An 18,081-nucleotide genomic window follows, 5' to 3' on the forward strand; every position below is an offset into this window, starting at 1 on the left:
ATATACCAGAGGTACAGGAATCTATAAATAAACCTATATACTTACTTGTTATATATCTGCTTTTATGAACATTTGTAGTTAGAAGGTTTCTCTGTCTCACTAGACTCCTGTAGTCCCATGGCCCACTTATAAATTAATCACTCAGAAGCTTATATTAATTATAACTGCTCAGCTATTAGCTCAGGCTTATTATTGGCTAGCTCTTACACTTAAATTAACTCATAATTCTTATCTATGTTTAGCTATGTGCCTTGATACCTCTTCTCAGTTCTGCCTTGTCATCTTGCTTCCTCTTTGCCTGGCTGGTGACTCCTGACTCAGCCCTTCCTCCTCCCAGTATTCTCCTTATCTGTTCACCCTGCCTGTGCATCCTTCCTGGCTACTGGTCAATCAGCATTTTATTTATTAATCAATCAGAGGAACACATATTCACAGCATTCAGAAAACAGCAAACATTCCCATCCCACAGCAAACATTCTTTAGAAAAACATTGTAATTTGTTAATACTGAGGGAGAAACTGACTACTTATAAAGCATAAAACTCGACCCTTAACTCCTGATATTTACAAATATCAAGCCAGAATGGATTAAAGTCATAAATTTGACTTTTTTGTAAATTCTTTAATTTACAAAATTGTAAAAGAGTAAGACGTAAACTTATAGAGATAATGTTCCATGGATTGAGCAGGTTATATTTAGGAATTCTTATATGTATACATGCAATAACAACTAATAAAAAAAGAGGCCATGAATTTGAATAAAAGAGGAAGGAGAGGTAAATGAAAGGTATTGGAAAGAGGAAGTGAAGGGATAAATTCAACCATATTATAATCACAAAAAATTTTTTAAAAAGTATGCATAGAAGGAAGCTTTAAGATGTTACCATGCCAAGACTTTTCTGTACAAAACATCTAAAGCACATGAATCAAAACAAAGAAAAAAATAGGATCACATAACACTACAAAGCTATTTTGCATCAAAGAAAACAGTCCTCAGTGTGAAGAGAGACACCTTAAAATTAGTAAATTTGTAATTGTACATCTCATAAACGTTTGATTTCCAGAATGTAAAAATTCTAAAAGAACAAAAATTACTAATAAATTGACTTATAATAAGACAAAGAATTATATAACCAAAGACAGATGACTAATAGCACTAATAATTTTTAATATACTTTGATCATTTGTATGGCTCCTCTCAAGAACTGAAAATTCTTTGTACAAGAAAAGTAAGAAACTTGTGGAGTATAAAATATATAAAATATTATATCATAGAATTTGTGAGTTGGATGATAAGTATTGGAGGCTAGAGTAGAATATGGAAAAGGATGATTCATGGTACAAAAGTAATTGATATACATGGATAGTATTTAGAATATTTTATATGTTGTTACATAGTTGGGTGTCTATATATCTTTTTAAAAATCTAGAATACATTGAATATTTTACAGTTGATCAGAGATTCTCAACATGTAGGTCATGAACCCTTTGGAGATTGAAAGGCTATTTCAAAAGGGCTGCCTAAAACCATTGGAAAACACAGATATTTACATTAAGATCCATAACAATAGCAAAATTACAGTTATGAAGTAGCAACAAAAATAAGTTCATGGTTGGGGGTCACCACAGCATGAAGAACTATTTTAAAGGGTCACAGCATTAGGAAGGTTGAAAGCCACTTCAATAGATGATGACACTTTAAAAGACTGATGCATTTAACCTGATCTAAACATTACATGTTTATTTATATATAAATAATAGATGTGTTGAAACAGCATGTGACATCTGTAGCCAGAAGATTTCCTGTGTTCCTCAGCCACTCAGTCCCAATTAAAAACACAGAGAGACTTATATTAATTACAAACTATTTGGCTTATCGCTCAGGCTTATCATTAGCTAGCTCTTACAACTTAATTCAACCCATTTCTATTAATTTATGTTTTGTTATTTGACTTCATGGCATTACCAGTGTTCCATTACGTCTTGTTCCCCTGGCAGCCCTCAGTATCTCTTCTCATTCTGCCATTCTTCTCCTTGTCTCTCTGCTTGGATTCCCTGCCTGGATCTTTCATTGTCTTGGATTCTGTCTTTTCATTGGCCATAGCAGCTTCTCCACTAACCAATGGCAGCAATGCACATTCACAGCACACAGAAAGACTATCCCACAGCAGACATCCCTTAAATGAGTATTGTCTTGTTGCGTTTATTTTCCAGTTAAAATAATTTACATTTAAAAAGAAGAGACCAAGGAAGAAAGCAAAGTTAACAAAATGCACAGTGCCATCAATAAACAAAATAGTTTCATTCTTCAATAATAAAAATGCAAAATTGTTCAAGGAGAAAGAGTGGATGGAAAAGAGGAGAATGGCAAGATATTTGAATAGGTTTGCTGTAAACAAAATAGAAATTCAACTAAAAATAAGAGAAAATCTGCTTTAAGTTTTTAAAATATTTTCTTTATTTTTAATTATGTATACATAAGTATGTCTCTATGTGAATATGTGCAGATGACTGCAGGCCTCTACAGAGGCAAGAAGTTGTTGAATGCACTGAAACTGGAATTATACTTTGCTGTAAACTACTTAGTGTGGGTTTTTGTAACAATTAAAATCCTCTGAAAGAGCAGGAAAATAAAAAAAAAAAAAATTAAACACTCTGCTATTTCAAATGTGATGAACTAAGGTACAGAAAAAAAAAGTAAGGAAAAACCAAAACCAAACCTGATGAGCCATGTATTCTCCTGCCTGCTTTATAAAATTTTATTTTAGAGATAGAGATCAATTGTTTTATATTTGTATATGCATGCTCATTTGTATGTAGTCACATGTCTACGTGTATGTGTGTGTGCTTGCATACATGTATGTGCGCACACGTGCATGCATACACATGAACACATATTTGCACACACATATAGGTCAGAGACCAGTATCAGGTGCCTCTCCTCAGGAGTCATCCACATTCTTTATTGAGAGAGGGTTTTTCCCTAGCTTGGGACTCTCCATGTAGGTTAGGGTATTTGCATAAACAGTAAGCTCCAAAGATTGGTCTCTTTTTCTCATAGAAACACTGAGATTACAGGTCTGTACCATGATACTTGGAATTTCTTCATGGACTCTCAGGATTGAGTTCTGATCCTGGAGTTTTCTTTTCTTTTCTTTATTTTTTCTTAATTTATGTCCTTTTTTAATTAAGAGTTTTTTATTCATTTTACAGACCAATCACAGATCCCCCTCTCTTCCTCCCTCCCATCCCCAGCCTTCCCTCTCCAACTCACTCCCCACTCCCTCCTCAGACAAAGTAAGGCATGTGACTTCCATGCAGAGTCACAGAGCCTGGTAGATTCAGTTGAGGCAGGTTCTGATCCTGAAGTTTTCAAAGCAAAAATTCACTGCATGGGTCTCCTAGTTTGTTTTATGTTGCTATGATAAATATCACAACTAAAACCCACTTAGGGGAGGTAGTAAATGGTTATATTTAATTTTAAATGTTACAATCCATTACTGAAGGAAATCAGGGCGGGAACTCAAGGCAGGACCCTGGAGACAATAATTAATGCAGAAACCAATGAAAAATTCTGCTTAATAATTTGGTCTCAGTTTGAATTCAGCTACCTTCCCTGTATAGTTCAGGCCCACTTGCCCCAGGGATGTCACTGCCACAGCAGGCTGTAATTTCTGCATCAATTAGTAATAAAGAAATACCACACAGGCATTGGCAAAGGTCAATCTGGTCAAAACAATCCCCCAACTGAGACTCCCTCAAATATCCTTTGTGTCCAGGAGACATTTGAAGCTACCTAGAAGACTACACCACTTGTCAACTTACATGCAAATATATTATTTTAAACTATAACTTTTCTTTCTTGTCTGTCTCCAAGAGCTCACATAAGCATCATGATATAAAACATAGTATAACTTTAAAAGTTTTGTATACTTTAAAAAATCCATCACTTTGTAGTTTAGTATCCCTTTAAAATATTCAGTCTTAACTGTGGGTTCCTATAAAATCAAAAATAAGTTAAATACTTTGTTATTCCAAATATGATGAGCTAAAGTATAGAAAAAATCTAAGCAAAAAAAAAAAAAAAAAAAACCAACAACAACTCAAACCAAACTTTATAAAAGACTCAGTGTCTGGTGTCTAGAAATCATTTATGTCTTTCAGGTTCCAAAAGGCTTGAGTAGTTCCAATTCCCTGGCTCTGTCATATGCAATGCAATCTTGTCTCATAGGGTTAGGCTCACTCTCTCTGTGCCACAACTGCCACTGTCCTTGGTAGTTATCCTACAGACCTAGCATCTCCAATATTCTGAATCTCCACTGAAGCTATGGCTGAACGTTCATCAGCAGCTTTACCTGGCCTCTCTTCAGAGATTTTGACCCTTTCACCTAGTGCTATACCTCACCTTTTCTCAATGATTCCTTTAGTCCTAGTTTCTCTACTGTTACTGAAGCTGCCTCTTCATCAGTGTTCTCTTATGGCCTATATAAAGAAATTAAAATCTTGCTATACAGTGCTAAGTCTTATGTGCTGTCCATAACCTCTTCATGCCTTCAAAGTCAGCACTAGATATGCCATCTTTACACACTACCAAGTTTGGCAACCAGCTTTGTTTGGAACCTCCTTGCCCTGAACCACTGCTTCTGTGGGTTAACCCTGAAGAAGCACCTCCAGAAGATTTACCCCAGTGGTGCCAATCTTTTATTAACCATATGTTTAAATTAAGGTATATAACATAGCCAGTATGCCTTCAATTATGAAAAAGATACTGAAAAATGGCTTTCCAATCCAATATCCACATCTATTTACCTTCTAATGTCTATGCCATATATGATAATTTTTAGGTTTACTGATATAATAGCAGTATTCTTTATGAGTGTTGTTAGGAGCTTAGAGATCAAAAGAAGTTTGATCACCAAAATCAAAAGAGAGGTCTATTTAAATATGTGGAAGCCATACCAGAAACTCAAAAAAATATAAAAAATCAGACAGACATGAATCTTTGAAATTTGTAAGTTTTCATAACTACATGAAAAAAATTGAAATTATTGAAAGCCAAGCAAAGAATTTCATATGATTAACTATCTCAAAGATAAATAAACAGATGAGGTAAAGAAATCGGTTGATAGCTTGGATGAGATATAAAGCAGAGACAGAGATCCTGAAACAAATCTGGAAGTCTTATAAATATAAACCTCAATAAATCAAATAAAAGTAATGGAAAACATCACCAATAGACTAGATCATGTAGTAGGAAGAATACCACAGAACAATAACCACCTTGAAGAATCACTACATTTATAGACAAATATCAAAAAACAAATATATAAGTCATGATTCAAACATTTTATCAAATTTAATGTCATTCACTTCTATGTACATGTTTGAATTTGTCAAAACCAAGCATTGCCATAGTTAGCATTAACTGTCATCTTGACATGAATCTAGTGCAGGAAGAGGAATCCTCAACAGAAGTTCCTCCATCAGACTAGCCCAAGGGAAAGTCTGTAGAACATTTTATTGATTAATGATTGATGTGGGAGGATGTAGTCTATTCCAGGTGGTGTCACCCCTGGGCAGATAGATCTGGATTATATAATAAAGTAAGATGTGCAAGCCAGTAAACAATTTTTTTGTGGTCTCTGCTTCTGTTCCTACCTCCAGATCCTTACCATGTGTTCCTGACCTGAGTTATCTTCATGAAAGACTGTAATCTATAAAATAGAATAAGCCTTTTCTTTCTATAAAATATTTTTGTTAATGGTGTTTATCATAGCAATAGGAAGCAAGCTAGGGCAATTCTATTCTTTCTACATTTTTGATGTCCTCTGAATACAGCTATTCAGGATACCTCTAGTACATCCATTCTAAAAGTGTTTGGTCTTACAGTACTAATAATGCTACAACTCACTTCATTTTAAATCCCATAATGTCAATTCTACTCCCCTTACACAGCCTCACTTAAGCAATTTCATGATAAGTACTGAATATCTCTCACACCAATAGAAACTCATTTTCTTCTTTCTTACTCATACTTTTCCATAGAAAACTATAATACCTGATAAACACTTCCTCTTCTGGAAAAGGCCAAGAGAACACCTCTTCACAAATCTAGATTAGTTAGTGTGTGTTTAAATTCCTGATCATTCATCTCAAAAGTCCTTAATGATATTGTAATTTTATTTCCTTTCTTACCCAATTTCCTCCTCAGTCTCTAATAATCATATCTAATGTCATTATCAAAATTTCTTCAGAATCCCACAGAAAGCCACCTTCCTGCCTGTATCTATGAATGTATGCTCCTTGCTTATTTAAAAGGAAACACTTCCTCTTCACTTAGTGTTCTTTCAGAATTGTTTTCTTCTCTTAATTTTCTTTCCCAAATATGCATGTAATTTATACATTAATGATTATTGCATAAATAAACATAGTTTGACAATTGGAGTTATATATTATTTTCTATTGCAGAAACTGAAATAAAATAATCTTTAAAACTTTCAGTTATTTTTTTCTTAAGAGAAATATTTCCTTAAAACTTTACAATAACATGGAATGTAAAACTGATAATAAATAAATACAAATAAAATGTTCCGTAATATTCTAAATTTAAAGTCACTTCTATTTAAATTAATGGCATTATTTTTACATATAAAATCATCAGGCAGGACTTTGTGTATTATGTAATATTTCACATTTCTAAGCAGGTAAGTATGTGTATTTCTAACAGAAATAGAACGGAAAACCAAATGAACTCATAATACTCCAGGTCATGAAAACTTTGTGATTGCCTACTTTTTGTCCATTCTTTGACAGTTTGTTGGGGGACTGGCTTTATGGGCTGATTTGTGTTTCTTTCTTTTCCGTATAAAATATGTACTGAACTCTTTTTTACACTGTGACTTTATTCGGAATTAACTAGGTAACAGATCTTACTAGAGGAGACCTGGTATTTATTTCATTGTGACAGAGATCCATATAAGAAGATGGCCATGTGAAGACAAAGGAAAAGTATTGGAAAATAATATGTTGATCAAGGCAGAGGTAGATATTAGTAAGTTGAAATATGAAGACTCTCCAAAATTACTGGCAATCTTCAAGCATCTAGCACAAGGCAAGGAAAAATCTCTAATTTGTAAGGAGCATGGATTTGCTAGCAAGGTACTCTCTGTTACAGAAAGCCTTAAGAAAACATGTGGCCTTGTATCACTATGCTTAAAATACACATACAATCTACCTTTTTCATGTTTTCTATTAATTTATTATTTTAATAAGTTTTATATAGACTTGATTATTTTTATTTTTACTTATATGTATACTTGTTTATGTGAGTATATTACACATGTGTGATGGTGCTTTCAGAGTTCAGAATAGAGTTTTGGATCCCCTGGTATTTACAGCCAGTTGTTGAAGTACACAACAAACTCAACCATGGACCCATCTCTTCAGGTACTAATTTAAGCTTGAATGATCATTCTGCAATAAAGAATAGTAGAATGAAGCTTTCTTATTCTCAGCAAGAAGATAAGAAAATATTTCAAAATGGGAGGTTGCCTGTGGGAGAAAGAGACAGTATCTGTTGAAAGAGATTAATGTTAGAATGTTGAATTCCAGGTAGCCATGTTATATATTGCATAAAGTGGAGTGGACAAATGCTGAAGATAGGTGACTAAGTTCATTTTCTACATATTTTCTTTATTCTCTCATATCAATATTTACAGAATGTTCTAAAGTTTTATAATTTCTTTTATTCTTTCTACACTATTTTCTTTTCCCAAGTGTTTGGGAATGTGTACTATACTGTATAAGACATTGATTTAAAATTGAGATTATAAAATGGAAAGCTACATTGAGACACCATAATGGTTCTCTGTGAAGGCATTTTTAAAATCCAAGGAAAGAATTAATCTTCACCATGAATTAAAGAGCATCACAACATGCTATGTCTTTATCCCATTCACTTGTTATACAAACTAAAACATGTTCCTTGTGGTATATTTTGATCATAAAATGCTTGGCTTAATATATAAATATTTCTTTGCTTTACATTATAATATTAAAGCAACATTTTATTTAAGAATTTATTTAATATATATTATGCTGAAAACCTTATATGGTTGAGACTGATCTTGGCCTTTTGATATTCTTGCCTCTATCTCCCATGTACCAGTTTGTAGGCCTACACCACCACCACACCCAGTGATGTAGTGCTGGGGATTGAATCCAGTGCTTTATACATTATAGGAAAGACCTCTACGAACTAAGCTACAGTGGAAGCCCTGGTGAAAAAGTTTTATGTCATCATAACATATATACTTAAATATATTTATCTGGAAATTGGCAAACATTTTTAATAGTTGTTATGGCAACATCAATAACTAGTCATCATGTGAACTAATTCTTTTTCATTATTACTCATACCATATGCACATAATCCTATGTATTTTTCATTACCCTCTGAAGTTATTTGTATATCTTACAACTTCCCTCATCTAGTCAACAGATTTTTTTTTCCAGGAGAGTAATGTTCCTTTTAGGGGAACAAAAGATTATCAAGGAAGTGGCCAAACATTCCTCATTTTCTCAGCATTTCAATGAAACTTGCATCATGATGAATATAGCCAAAATAATATGCATCAAGTTTTTTTTTTAATTGATTTGGCTGTACTTGTAAAATAAAATCCAATAATTAATTTGAGCAAGAACTCTCTTTTTATCTCATGTCCCATTGGAAAACCTACTGTTATTGGTGGATTTTTCCTTATTTAATATATAAAACTGCAAATTTCTCAATTAAATTTAGATTGCATATATAGAACAATGGAATATGTAATAATTTGTTTAACTAAAATTACCACTATCATGAAACTAAAGTCAATCTTCTTTTCCTACTTTTCATTTGTCACCCCTATTAGTAAAAGAAAGGATATCGATTAAAGAATCACATTCTAGATAAAGAAAGTTGGACAACCCACTTGTATTATTCCTTACATTATTCCTATGAAACAAGCAATATCTTTCCAACTTGGATTCTATAATATGCAGTTCATTCAACAAATATTCACAGGTAGTTGTGTATCTCAATCTAACTACTCAGCAACATGGGCAAAGAGAAAATAAAAGGCACTTCACATCCTGGAGAAACTCACTTGCCAGGGTAAAAGGTAGACATGGTAACAAGTCCGGATAAACAAGTAGGTTTAGAATAGAAGCACTAACATATTGTGTGGAAGTATAAAATGAAAATTTCTAAGACATTATTTTTAAAATCATAACTATGATTTATCAGTTTATAATAGTGCACAATAATTAGAGAAACAGATGTACTTAGATTTTCTTTGAATGGCATACAATCTAATTGTTAAATTGCCTTTTTGCATCTTTAAATAGAGAGTATTACTAGAAAACCCTGGCCTTTGACTGGAATAAAATTGACATTCTACTGTGTAAAAGACAGATGGTCTCAGCCTCCTGAATCTATGCAATCTATCTAAATATATCTTTATTCTCAATGTCTATGCACACTGCTGGTTTATGGTCCTTGGTTGGAATGTTAGTCAAGTCATTTTGTTGCAAAAAAAGAGAAACTGTGTAGGCTAAAGTTTGGATGAGCTCACTAGAAATTACTTTCTATTTTGAGTCTCTAAGCAACTATGCTTTGGGATCATAATATAAGATGGCTTTGTCTTTGGTCACAGCTTGTATAAGTTTTACATACAAATAATGAATCAGATTTTTATAGAAAATAGAAAGAAATTTTTAAAAATCTGTGAAAGAAATCCATTGAAATTACATTTGCCTCTTATTAATTAGAAGATTAAAAAATAATTGTCTTGAACAAGTTCTACTTATAGAAGAAAGTACTAGCTGGGGAGTGGTAGCACATACCTTTAATACCAGCAACTGGGAAACAGAAGGAGGCAGATCTCTGAGTTTGAGGCTGGACTATTCTACAGAGCAAATTCCAGGAAATACAGAACTACACACTGAAACACTGTCTCAAAAAAAAAAAAAAAAAAAAAAAAAGAGGGCCGCACCGTGGGGATGCTGCTGCGCATGGAAGCTATTGCCCAGAAGAAAAAAATGTTTGGTTTTCACAAGCCAAAGATGTACCGAAGTATAGAGGGCTGCTGTATCTGCAGAGCCAAGTCCTCCAGCACTTGGTTCACGGACAGTAAACGTTATGAAAAGGACTTCCAGTGCTGTTTTTGGTTGCATGAGACTCTCTCTGGAGACATCTGCAATGCCTGTGTGCTGCTTGTGAAAAGATGGAAGAAGTTGCCAGGAGGATTGAAAAAAAAAGAAAAGAAAAGAAAAAGAAACCTGGAATCATGTGGTAGATGTAGTGGGTAGCCATTCCAGCTTGGATCTGGAAGTTCCAACCCCCATTGAGACTCTGGCAACTGTCACGCCTACAAGGCGGGGCCAGGGGAAGCCCCTGGATACCGAGAGCTGGATGGGCCAGCGCTCTCTGTGTGTACTCTCTGTGCCCAGATGCTGAACGGTGAAGATGGACTGTGCAGAGCTCCGGAGAACACGGATGGATTGCGATACACTTTCCCCAGACCCTGCGACTTACCTTTCACTTAATTTGTGAGTTACGCCATTAAATAAATATCCTTTTAACTACGTAGAGTGGCCAAAATAATTTCTCCAATATCTGGCGCTCGCGTGGGGCAAACTCCAAAGGCTGGCGGACACCTAAACTCCCTAGCTGGCGGGTACCTAAACACTCCTGCAAAGTTCCATATAACTAGGGAACACCTACACAGTTCCATTCCCGAAAAAGGGAGCAGCTAGTGCGATCTCAATTCCCTAGCTTAGCCCCAGACCAGCGAAAGACACAGGGGAGTGTTAGCTCCGATTTCTGCCATCACCGCCATTTCCACCATCTCTGACTCCAGCCAAGATCACCAGCAGGCCCTGTTTTGGAGCTGTACCAACGCCACCTGCTGGCTGAAAAGTGCTACTACATGCCCCAAAACCCATGAAAGGTAAGCATATTGTTTCAAGTAAAGGTACTTGATAATTTTACACCTTAAAATTGACTAACAAATTTTGAGTAATTCATATAATATGGCTGACAACATTACCTCACAAGAATTTAAAAACCTTTTTGCCTGTATGATGTAGCTGGAGGGCACTCTCCAGGTTCCCCAAGCCCCACAGTCCCACAATCCACGTATAAAATAATCACTCAGACGCTTATATTATATCACTTATAAACTGTATGGCCGTGGCAGGCTTCTTGCTAATTGTTCTTTTATCTTAAATTAACCCATTTTTATAAATCTATACCTTGCCACGTGGCTGGTGGCTTACCAGCGTCTTCACATGCTGCTTCTCCTGGCGGTGGCTGCAGTGTCTCTCCCCTCAGCCTTCTGCTTCCCAGAATTCTCCTCTCTCCTTGTCCCACTTACTTCCTGCCTGGTCACTGGCCATCAGTGTTCTATTTATATAGAACAATATCCACAGCAGTATGATGAATGACATCTTCCTAGAAATATACGGCATTCCTAAGGCGTATCTGGGCTATACTATTTTGGCATTCATCATAATAATTCACACAGTGTTCAAACATTGGTTTAAGAACAAAGATGAGTCATTATTGGGACTGATACAGGCTTTAAAAGATAGCAATGAAGGCTTACAGAAAAAGATTCTCTCTCTGGAATCTGCTAACCAGGATTTATAGTCTTTCAAAGATAGCAATGAAGGCTTACAGAAAAAGATTCTTTCTCTAGAATCTGCTAATCAGGATTTACAAAACAGGCTTGTACCCAAAATTGATTTTATTGATAATAAATATGAATATTTAATGGATAGAACACTAACTCTCCAGAGTGAAGTTGTGGCTATTTAGACAGTATATAAAGAAGAAGATTATCGTTAATTGATAGGATAAGGTCATGGAATCATGTGTTTCTGAGGAACATAAAAACTGTCTGGGTTGGACAATGGCCTTTGACAAAAGAGAAGCTACAAGCTTTAGAACAGCTGGTTCAAGAGCAGTTAAATGCTCAACACATTGAAGAATCTACCAGCCCTTGGAATTCTCCTGTATTTGTTATTAAAAAAAATCTGGTAATTGGAGAATGCTGACAGAACTGAGAGCTATTAATAAAGTAATTCAGCCAATGGGCTCCCTACAGACTGGGATGTCCTTGCCCTCTCTGCTACCCAAAGAATGACCTATAATAGTTATTGACTTAAAAGACTGTTTCTTTACCATACCCTTACAAGAAAATGATAGAGAAAAATTTGCCTTCACAGTACCTAATTATAATAATTCTCAGCCAGTCAAGAGATATCAATGGAAGTTCCTCCCACCGGGAATGTTAAACAGCCCTACTTTGTGTCAATACTTTGTGCAGAATACATTAGAGATAATTCGTGTAAAGTTTCCACAATCCATAATTTATCACTATATGGATGATATCCTATTAGCTGATCCAAAGTTAGATACATTAGAAAGCATGTTTGAAGAAGTAAAAAAAGTTTTGCCTCATTGGGAACTGCAAATTGCTCCTGAAAAAATACAAAGAGGAGATTCTATTAATTACTTAGGATATAAGATAGAGCTACAAAAAATTAGACCCCAAAAGGTACAACTAAGAAGAGATAGATTGAAGACTCTTAATGATTTTCAAAAGTTATTAGGAAGCATTTCCAACTTACTGGGCATCATGGGGATACCCAAAGATGGACTACAAAATTTGGCTAATACTCTAGAAGGGGACAAAGAATTAAATAGTCCAAGAGAATTATCAGCCAAAGCTGAAAAGGAATTGGCTCTAGTAGAAAAGACAATACGAGAAGCACGTGTGGATCGTGTGAATCCAGAAGTTAAATGCATTCTTGTCATATTCCCCTCCAGACATTCCCCAACAGGTATTTTGATGCAGAGGGAAGATATTATATTGGAATGGATATTCCTACCACGTAAACCCAATAAGAAATTAAAGACTTATATAGAAAAGATCTCTGATTTTATTCAAAAGGGTAAATTAAGACTTCGCCAGTTGACAGGAATGGACCCAGCAGAAATTGTAGTACCATTAACTAATGAGGAAATTTCATCACTATGGAAAGATAATGAATACTGGCAGAGAGCCTACAGTAACTTTTTGGGAGAGATTAACAACCACTATCCCAAAAGCAAGAGAATAGAATTCATAAAGAAGACTGAATGAGTCCTTCCTCACATTGTACGACAAAAGCCAATTTCTGGAGTCCTCACATGCTATACTGATGCAAATAAATCAGGGAAAGCAGGATATAAATCAGAAGACTTAAGTAAAGTGGTACAAAGTCCATATAGCTCTGAATAAAAGGCAGAACTGTATGCCATTCTTATGGTACTGATGGACTTCACAGAACCCCTCAATATAGTCACTGACTCTCAATATGCAGAGAGAATTGTTTTACATATTGAAACTGCTGAAATTATTCCTGATAATACAGAATTAACTTCATTATTCATACCATTGCAGGAAATCATCAGAAAAAGGGAACATCATATATATATATATTATATATATATATATATATATATATATATATATATATATATATATATATATATAACACATACAGGTCTGCCAGGACCTTTAGCACAAGGTAATGATGAGATTGATCAGTTAATAATAGGTAATGTGCTAGAAGGCTCAGAATGTCATAAGAAATACCATGTAAATAGCAAAGGTTTGAAGAAGGATTTCTCCATCACTTGGCAACAGGCTAAGGATACTGTGAAAAAATGTCCTACTTGTTTCATCTATAACCAAACTCCATTACCTGCAGGGAGCAATCCAAAAGGTATACAAAGAAATGAAATTTGGCAGATGGATATGTTTCATTTTGCAGAATTTGGAAGATTAAAGTATGTACATCATACCATTGACACCTATTCATGATTTCAATAGGCAACTCCTATGAGTTCTGAAAAGGTTGATTCTGTGATTACACACCTATTAGAAGTTATGGACATCATGGGAATACCTGTACAAATTAAGACAGACAATGCCCCAGCATATGTCTCCAATAAAATGAGTCAATTCTTTGCTTATTACAATATAAAGCATGTTACAGGTATACCACACAATCCCACAGGCCAAGCAGTCATAGAGAGATCCAATTGAACTTTAAAGGATATGCTAAATAAACAGCAACAGGTAACAATGACTCCTAGAAATAGACTGAATAGTGCTTTATTAACCTTGAATTTTCTCAATGCTAATGAGAAAGGAACAACAGCTGCAGAGAGATATTGGACGACAGACAAAACTCCTGAGATAAACCAACCAATTTCAAGGAAGTGCTGACCTCAGAATGGAAACCTGGATATATTCTACGTTGGGGAAAGGGTTTTGCCTTTGTTTCTGCAGAAGAAAAGCTATGGATACCAACAAAATTAATAAAAATTCGATTCGAATAGGAAAAACCCCTTGATGAAGAGAAGTAAAAGATCATCCACCAATGTGACATCTCTACAAGTTGTAAGAAAAATTTAACAATCAAAGGATGGGGTAGGGTTATGTTTTTGTCTTTCCAGGGTAATGGAAATACCCATCTTCCGAAACTGATAAGGCCTTGGATATCTGGATGTTTACAGCAGAAAGGAAGAATCTATTGGTACTAATCAACCACACTGTCTAACATCTATCTCTCTATCAATCTAGAAAAGTTGTGGTTCCAATTCCAAGCTGGCTTTGGAGATGGAATTGGCTCACTCCTTCTCTAAACCCAAGCATATTGCTAAAAGAAAAGTTTGAGAGATTCTTCAATTCTTCAGTCTCATATCAGAAGAGCCCTCTGGTGTGAGACAGAAGGAAACCAATAAAAAGGGACCATTGTCTTCTAAATTCTAATTCTCTCCATGCTTACTCTTGATTTCTCAGAATCCTTTCTTACATGCTATGTCCTCTTTAAATCCAAACCTCCCATTTTTGATAACAAATAAGTTTTTCCAATAGCAATCTTAGAAGTCTCCAGAAGGAACATCGGGCCCCAAAAACAACAATTCTATCCAATCCAGAATGATGCCATGGTAATCATCATCATACTACACTTCTTGCCAGAATTTCAGACAATCTTACCCATTACTGTAAAACTTGCTGCAGAGCCTACAGTTAGTCTAACTGAGATTTAACTATCTGAGCTTTCTCACAGTACCCAACAGAGATAACATCACCCCCTAAACGGCAGGAAGCAATTCTAAGAATACGACGCCCCTTCTCCCTTAGGTTTCATAATTCTCAGGGTTATGGATGATGGTTATAGGGTTGGTGGTGGAAAAAAAAACATTAGACTCAGTATTGTAAAAAAAAAGGGGGGGGGAGAAGAAATGGAACGGATAGGTATAAGATATGATGGTAAATCATTGTATATAGTAGTAAACAAATTTAGTAAAATAGCAACCTTAGATAATTTGCACTTTAATTTGTACTGTTATAGATTCTTATATGTTGATACAAATGTAAACTATTTTTATACTCCTGTTTAAGATAATTTGTATATTGATACAAATACAGAACTATATTTGTTATAATGTACATATATTTCTACTCTTATTTGAAACATTTTTATATTGATACAAATGTAAATTTATATCTGTCATACTTTATATATGTTCTACTTCTGTTTAGGATATTCGGTATATTGATATATATTTAATATTATTGTCATATTGCATATCACACTATATATTCCTACCCCTTTTATAAATATCTTGTGTATTGTCACAATTTTGAAGTCATCGTTCTTCACCATACATTTCCTTATAGACTGTTTACCTTGCTTATGTGAAGCCTTAGTCCTTAGGTTATTTCAGTAGATAAGACTTATAGATTTATAGTCACTTCTTCCTGTCATCTCTATAGTTATGTTAGTTAGGTTATCCAGATTTACAGATACATAGGTCAGATGGATAGGTAATCTTCAAACACTTCATAGACCTAGAGAATATGGCAGTTAAATAACTTAGAATTCTGTTGACATGAGACACAATTGCTCCTGGCTGCACCAATTGATCTTGAGAGAATGTTGGGCTTTTAAGACATTTCCATTTGGAAGTTTGTCTTTTTGGCACAAAATGGCCTACTGGGCAAAGAACTGCCCTTGCCTTGATGGCTGACAGTACAAATACAATGCTGTCCTTTCTGGACAAGCTGGACACAAGGAAAGCAACCACTGTACTCTGCCAAGACAGGGTAAGATGGTCTTTCAGAATTCCTGCTTCTGGAAATGGTCTGTCAGATACTCTAGGCCTGTAGCCAATTTGAATGCAGCAACAATGCTGAGAAAAATTAGGTGACTGTCCAGGCTGCCAGCTGTCTTGGTCTACTCTTGCAAGATTCCAGAAAGCTTGCATCCATCTACCATTTCTCAGGTACCATTATGTTCCTTCTCAGGTCTTTGATGGAATTGAAGACTAGCAGTTATAGTTACAACTTAGTATATATAATATCTTAGATAGAACATATTAAGTATTAGATTCAGGTTATTTAGGATAGGACACCTTTGAATGATCTTTATAACATGCCATTTACCTATGCTCTATACTTCTCTGGATTTTAGTATGTGTTTCCTGCTTGATATTGTTTGCATTGGTTGTAAGTCCATCTTATCTAGGTCATTATCCCTCATTATTTCTGGACAATATTTGATAAATCTTCCTTTGTATGTAGTCTTGTATTAGTTTAGAACCTTCTTATTTAGACAAAAAGGGGGAGATGTAGTGGGTAGCCATTCCAGCTTGGATCTGGAAGTTCCAACCCCCATTGAGACTCTGGCAACTGTCACGCCTACAAGGCGGGGCCAGGAGAGGCACCTGGAGACCCGAGAGCTGGATGGGCCAGAGCTCTTTGTGTGTGCTCTGTGTGCCAGGATGCTGAACGGTGAAGGGGGACTGTGCAGAGCTCCGGAGAACACCGCTGGTCTGCGATACACCTTCCCCAGAGCCTGCGACCTACCTTTCACTTAATTTGTGAGTTATGTCATTAAATAAATATCCTTTTAACTACGTGGAGTGGCCAAAATAATTTCTCCAATAGGAAGATGCAATGACAGGACCCAATCTAAAGACAACACTGAAACCAAAGAAAATGAAAACTCTATCTGGAAACAGGATGAAAAGCAATCAGATTAGTAAGATGCAGAAGCAATTTAAACACCACAATTCTGATGTTCATAGCAACACCTCAAGTGCCTCTCCAGCCCAGTCTCCCTGCTACAGTAGCCAGTCAGATAATGGCTCGGATACAGAGATGGCTTCTAGCTCTAATAGAACTCTGTTTTTTTGTTTTTGTTTTTGTTTTTTTGTTTTTTTTTTTTCCTTTTTAGATCTTACCTACTGGAAAAGACAGAAAGTATGTTGTGGTATCATCTATCATCTATAAGGGCCGTTTTGGGGAAGTCCTCATTGACACACATCTCTTCAAGCCTTGCTGCAGCAGCAAGAAGGCAGCTGCTGAGAAGCCTGAGGAGCTGGGGCCGGTGCCTCTGCCCATCTCCACTCAGGAGTGGTGACTAAGGTTCATGTAGAAGGGAACAAAGAGTGATTTAAACTTTGAAAAGTCCACAAAGCAACAAACTGACCCTCCTATTTTTAACTTGGATACCTGCTATTCTGACAAAAGACATTTTCTAGAATAATTTTTAATGGATTACCCGTCCCCCCATCCGACAAACTCTGAAGCCAGTTCCTAGATTACTACAAGAAAAAGGTGTACATAATATTTAAGTATTTCATAGGAAAGCTGAATGCTGCTGTAAAGTGCTCTTTAAGTCTTTTTTTAAATCCCCTTTAATGAACAAAATTAGGGGATTTCAGGGCACAGAGATGGGATTTGTTGTGTGATAAACCATATGTAGTTTAGTCTTTCTGTGGAGAGGCAGTGGTTGGGGCATTTTAAAATGACTGGCTATACTTCTTTTCCCTCATGATAATTTGTCATAACTCAGTAGCATGACCTGCCCCTAGAGGTAGTTAAACATTTTTAAATGCTAAGGTACTGCCAAGTTTTGATGAATCAGACCTATACTACTGATTATTAAGCAGGACAGAATGAGCTTTCTGCAAATA

At 35.5% G+C, this 18,081-nt stretch overlaps 1 pseudogene; it reads left to right on the forward strand.

Moving 5' to 3' along the window:
* Window positions 1-10,042: 10,042 nt before the first annotated feature.
* On the forward strand, window positions 10,043-17,525 carry LOC114687568 (annotated as a pseudogene).
* Window positions 17,526-18,081: the final 556 nt, after the last annotated feature.

This window comes from Peromyscus leucopus, chromosome X (assembly GCF_004664715.2).
Source record: "Peromyscus leucopus breed LL Stock chromosome X, UCI_PerLeu_2.1, whole genome shotgun sequence".
Lineage (NCBI taxonomy): Eukaryota > Metazoa > Chordata > Mammalia > Rodentia > Cricetidae > Peromyscus > Peromyscus leucopus.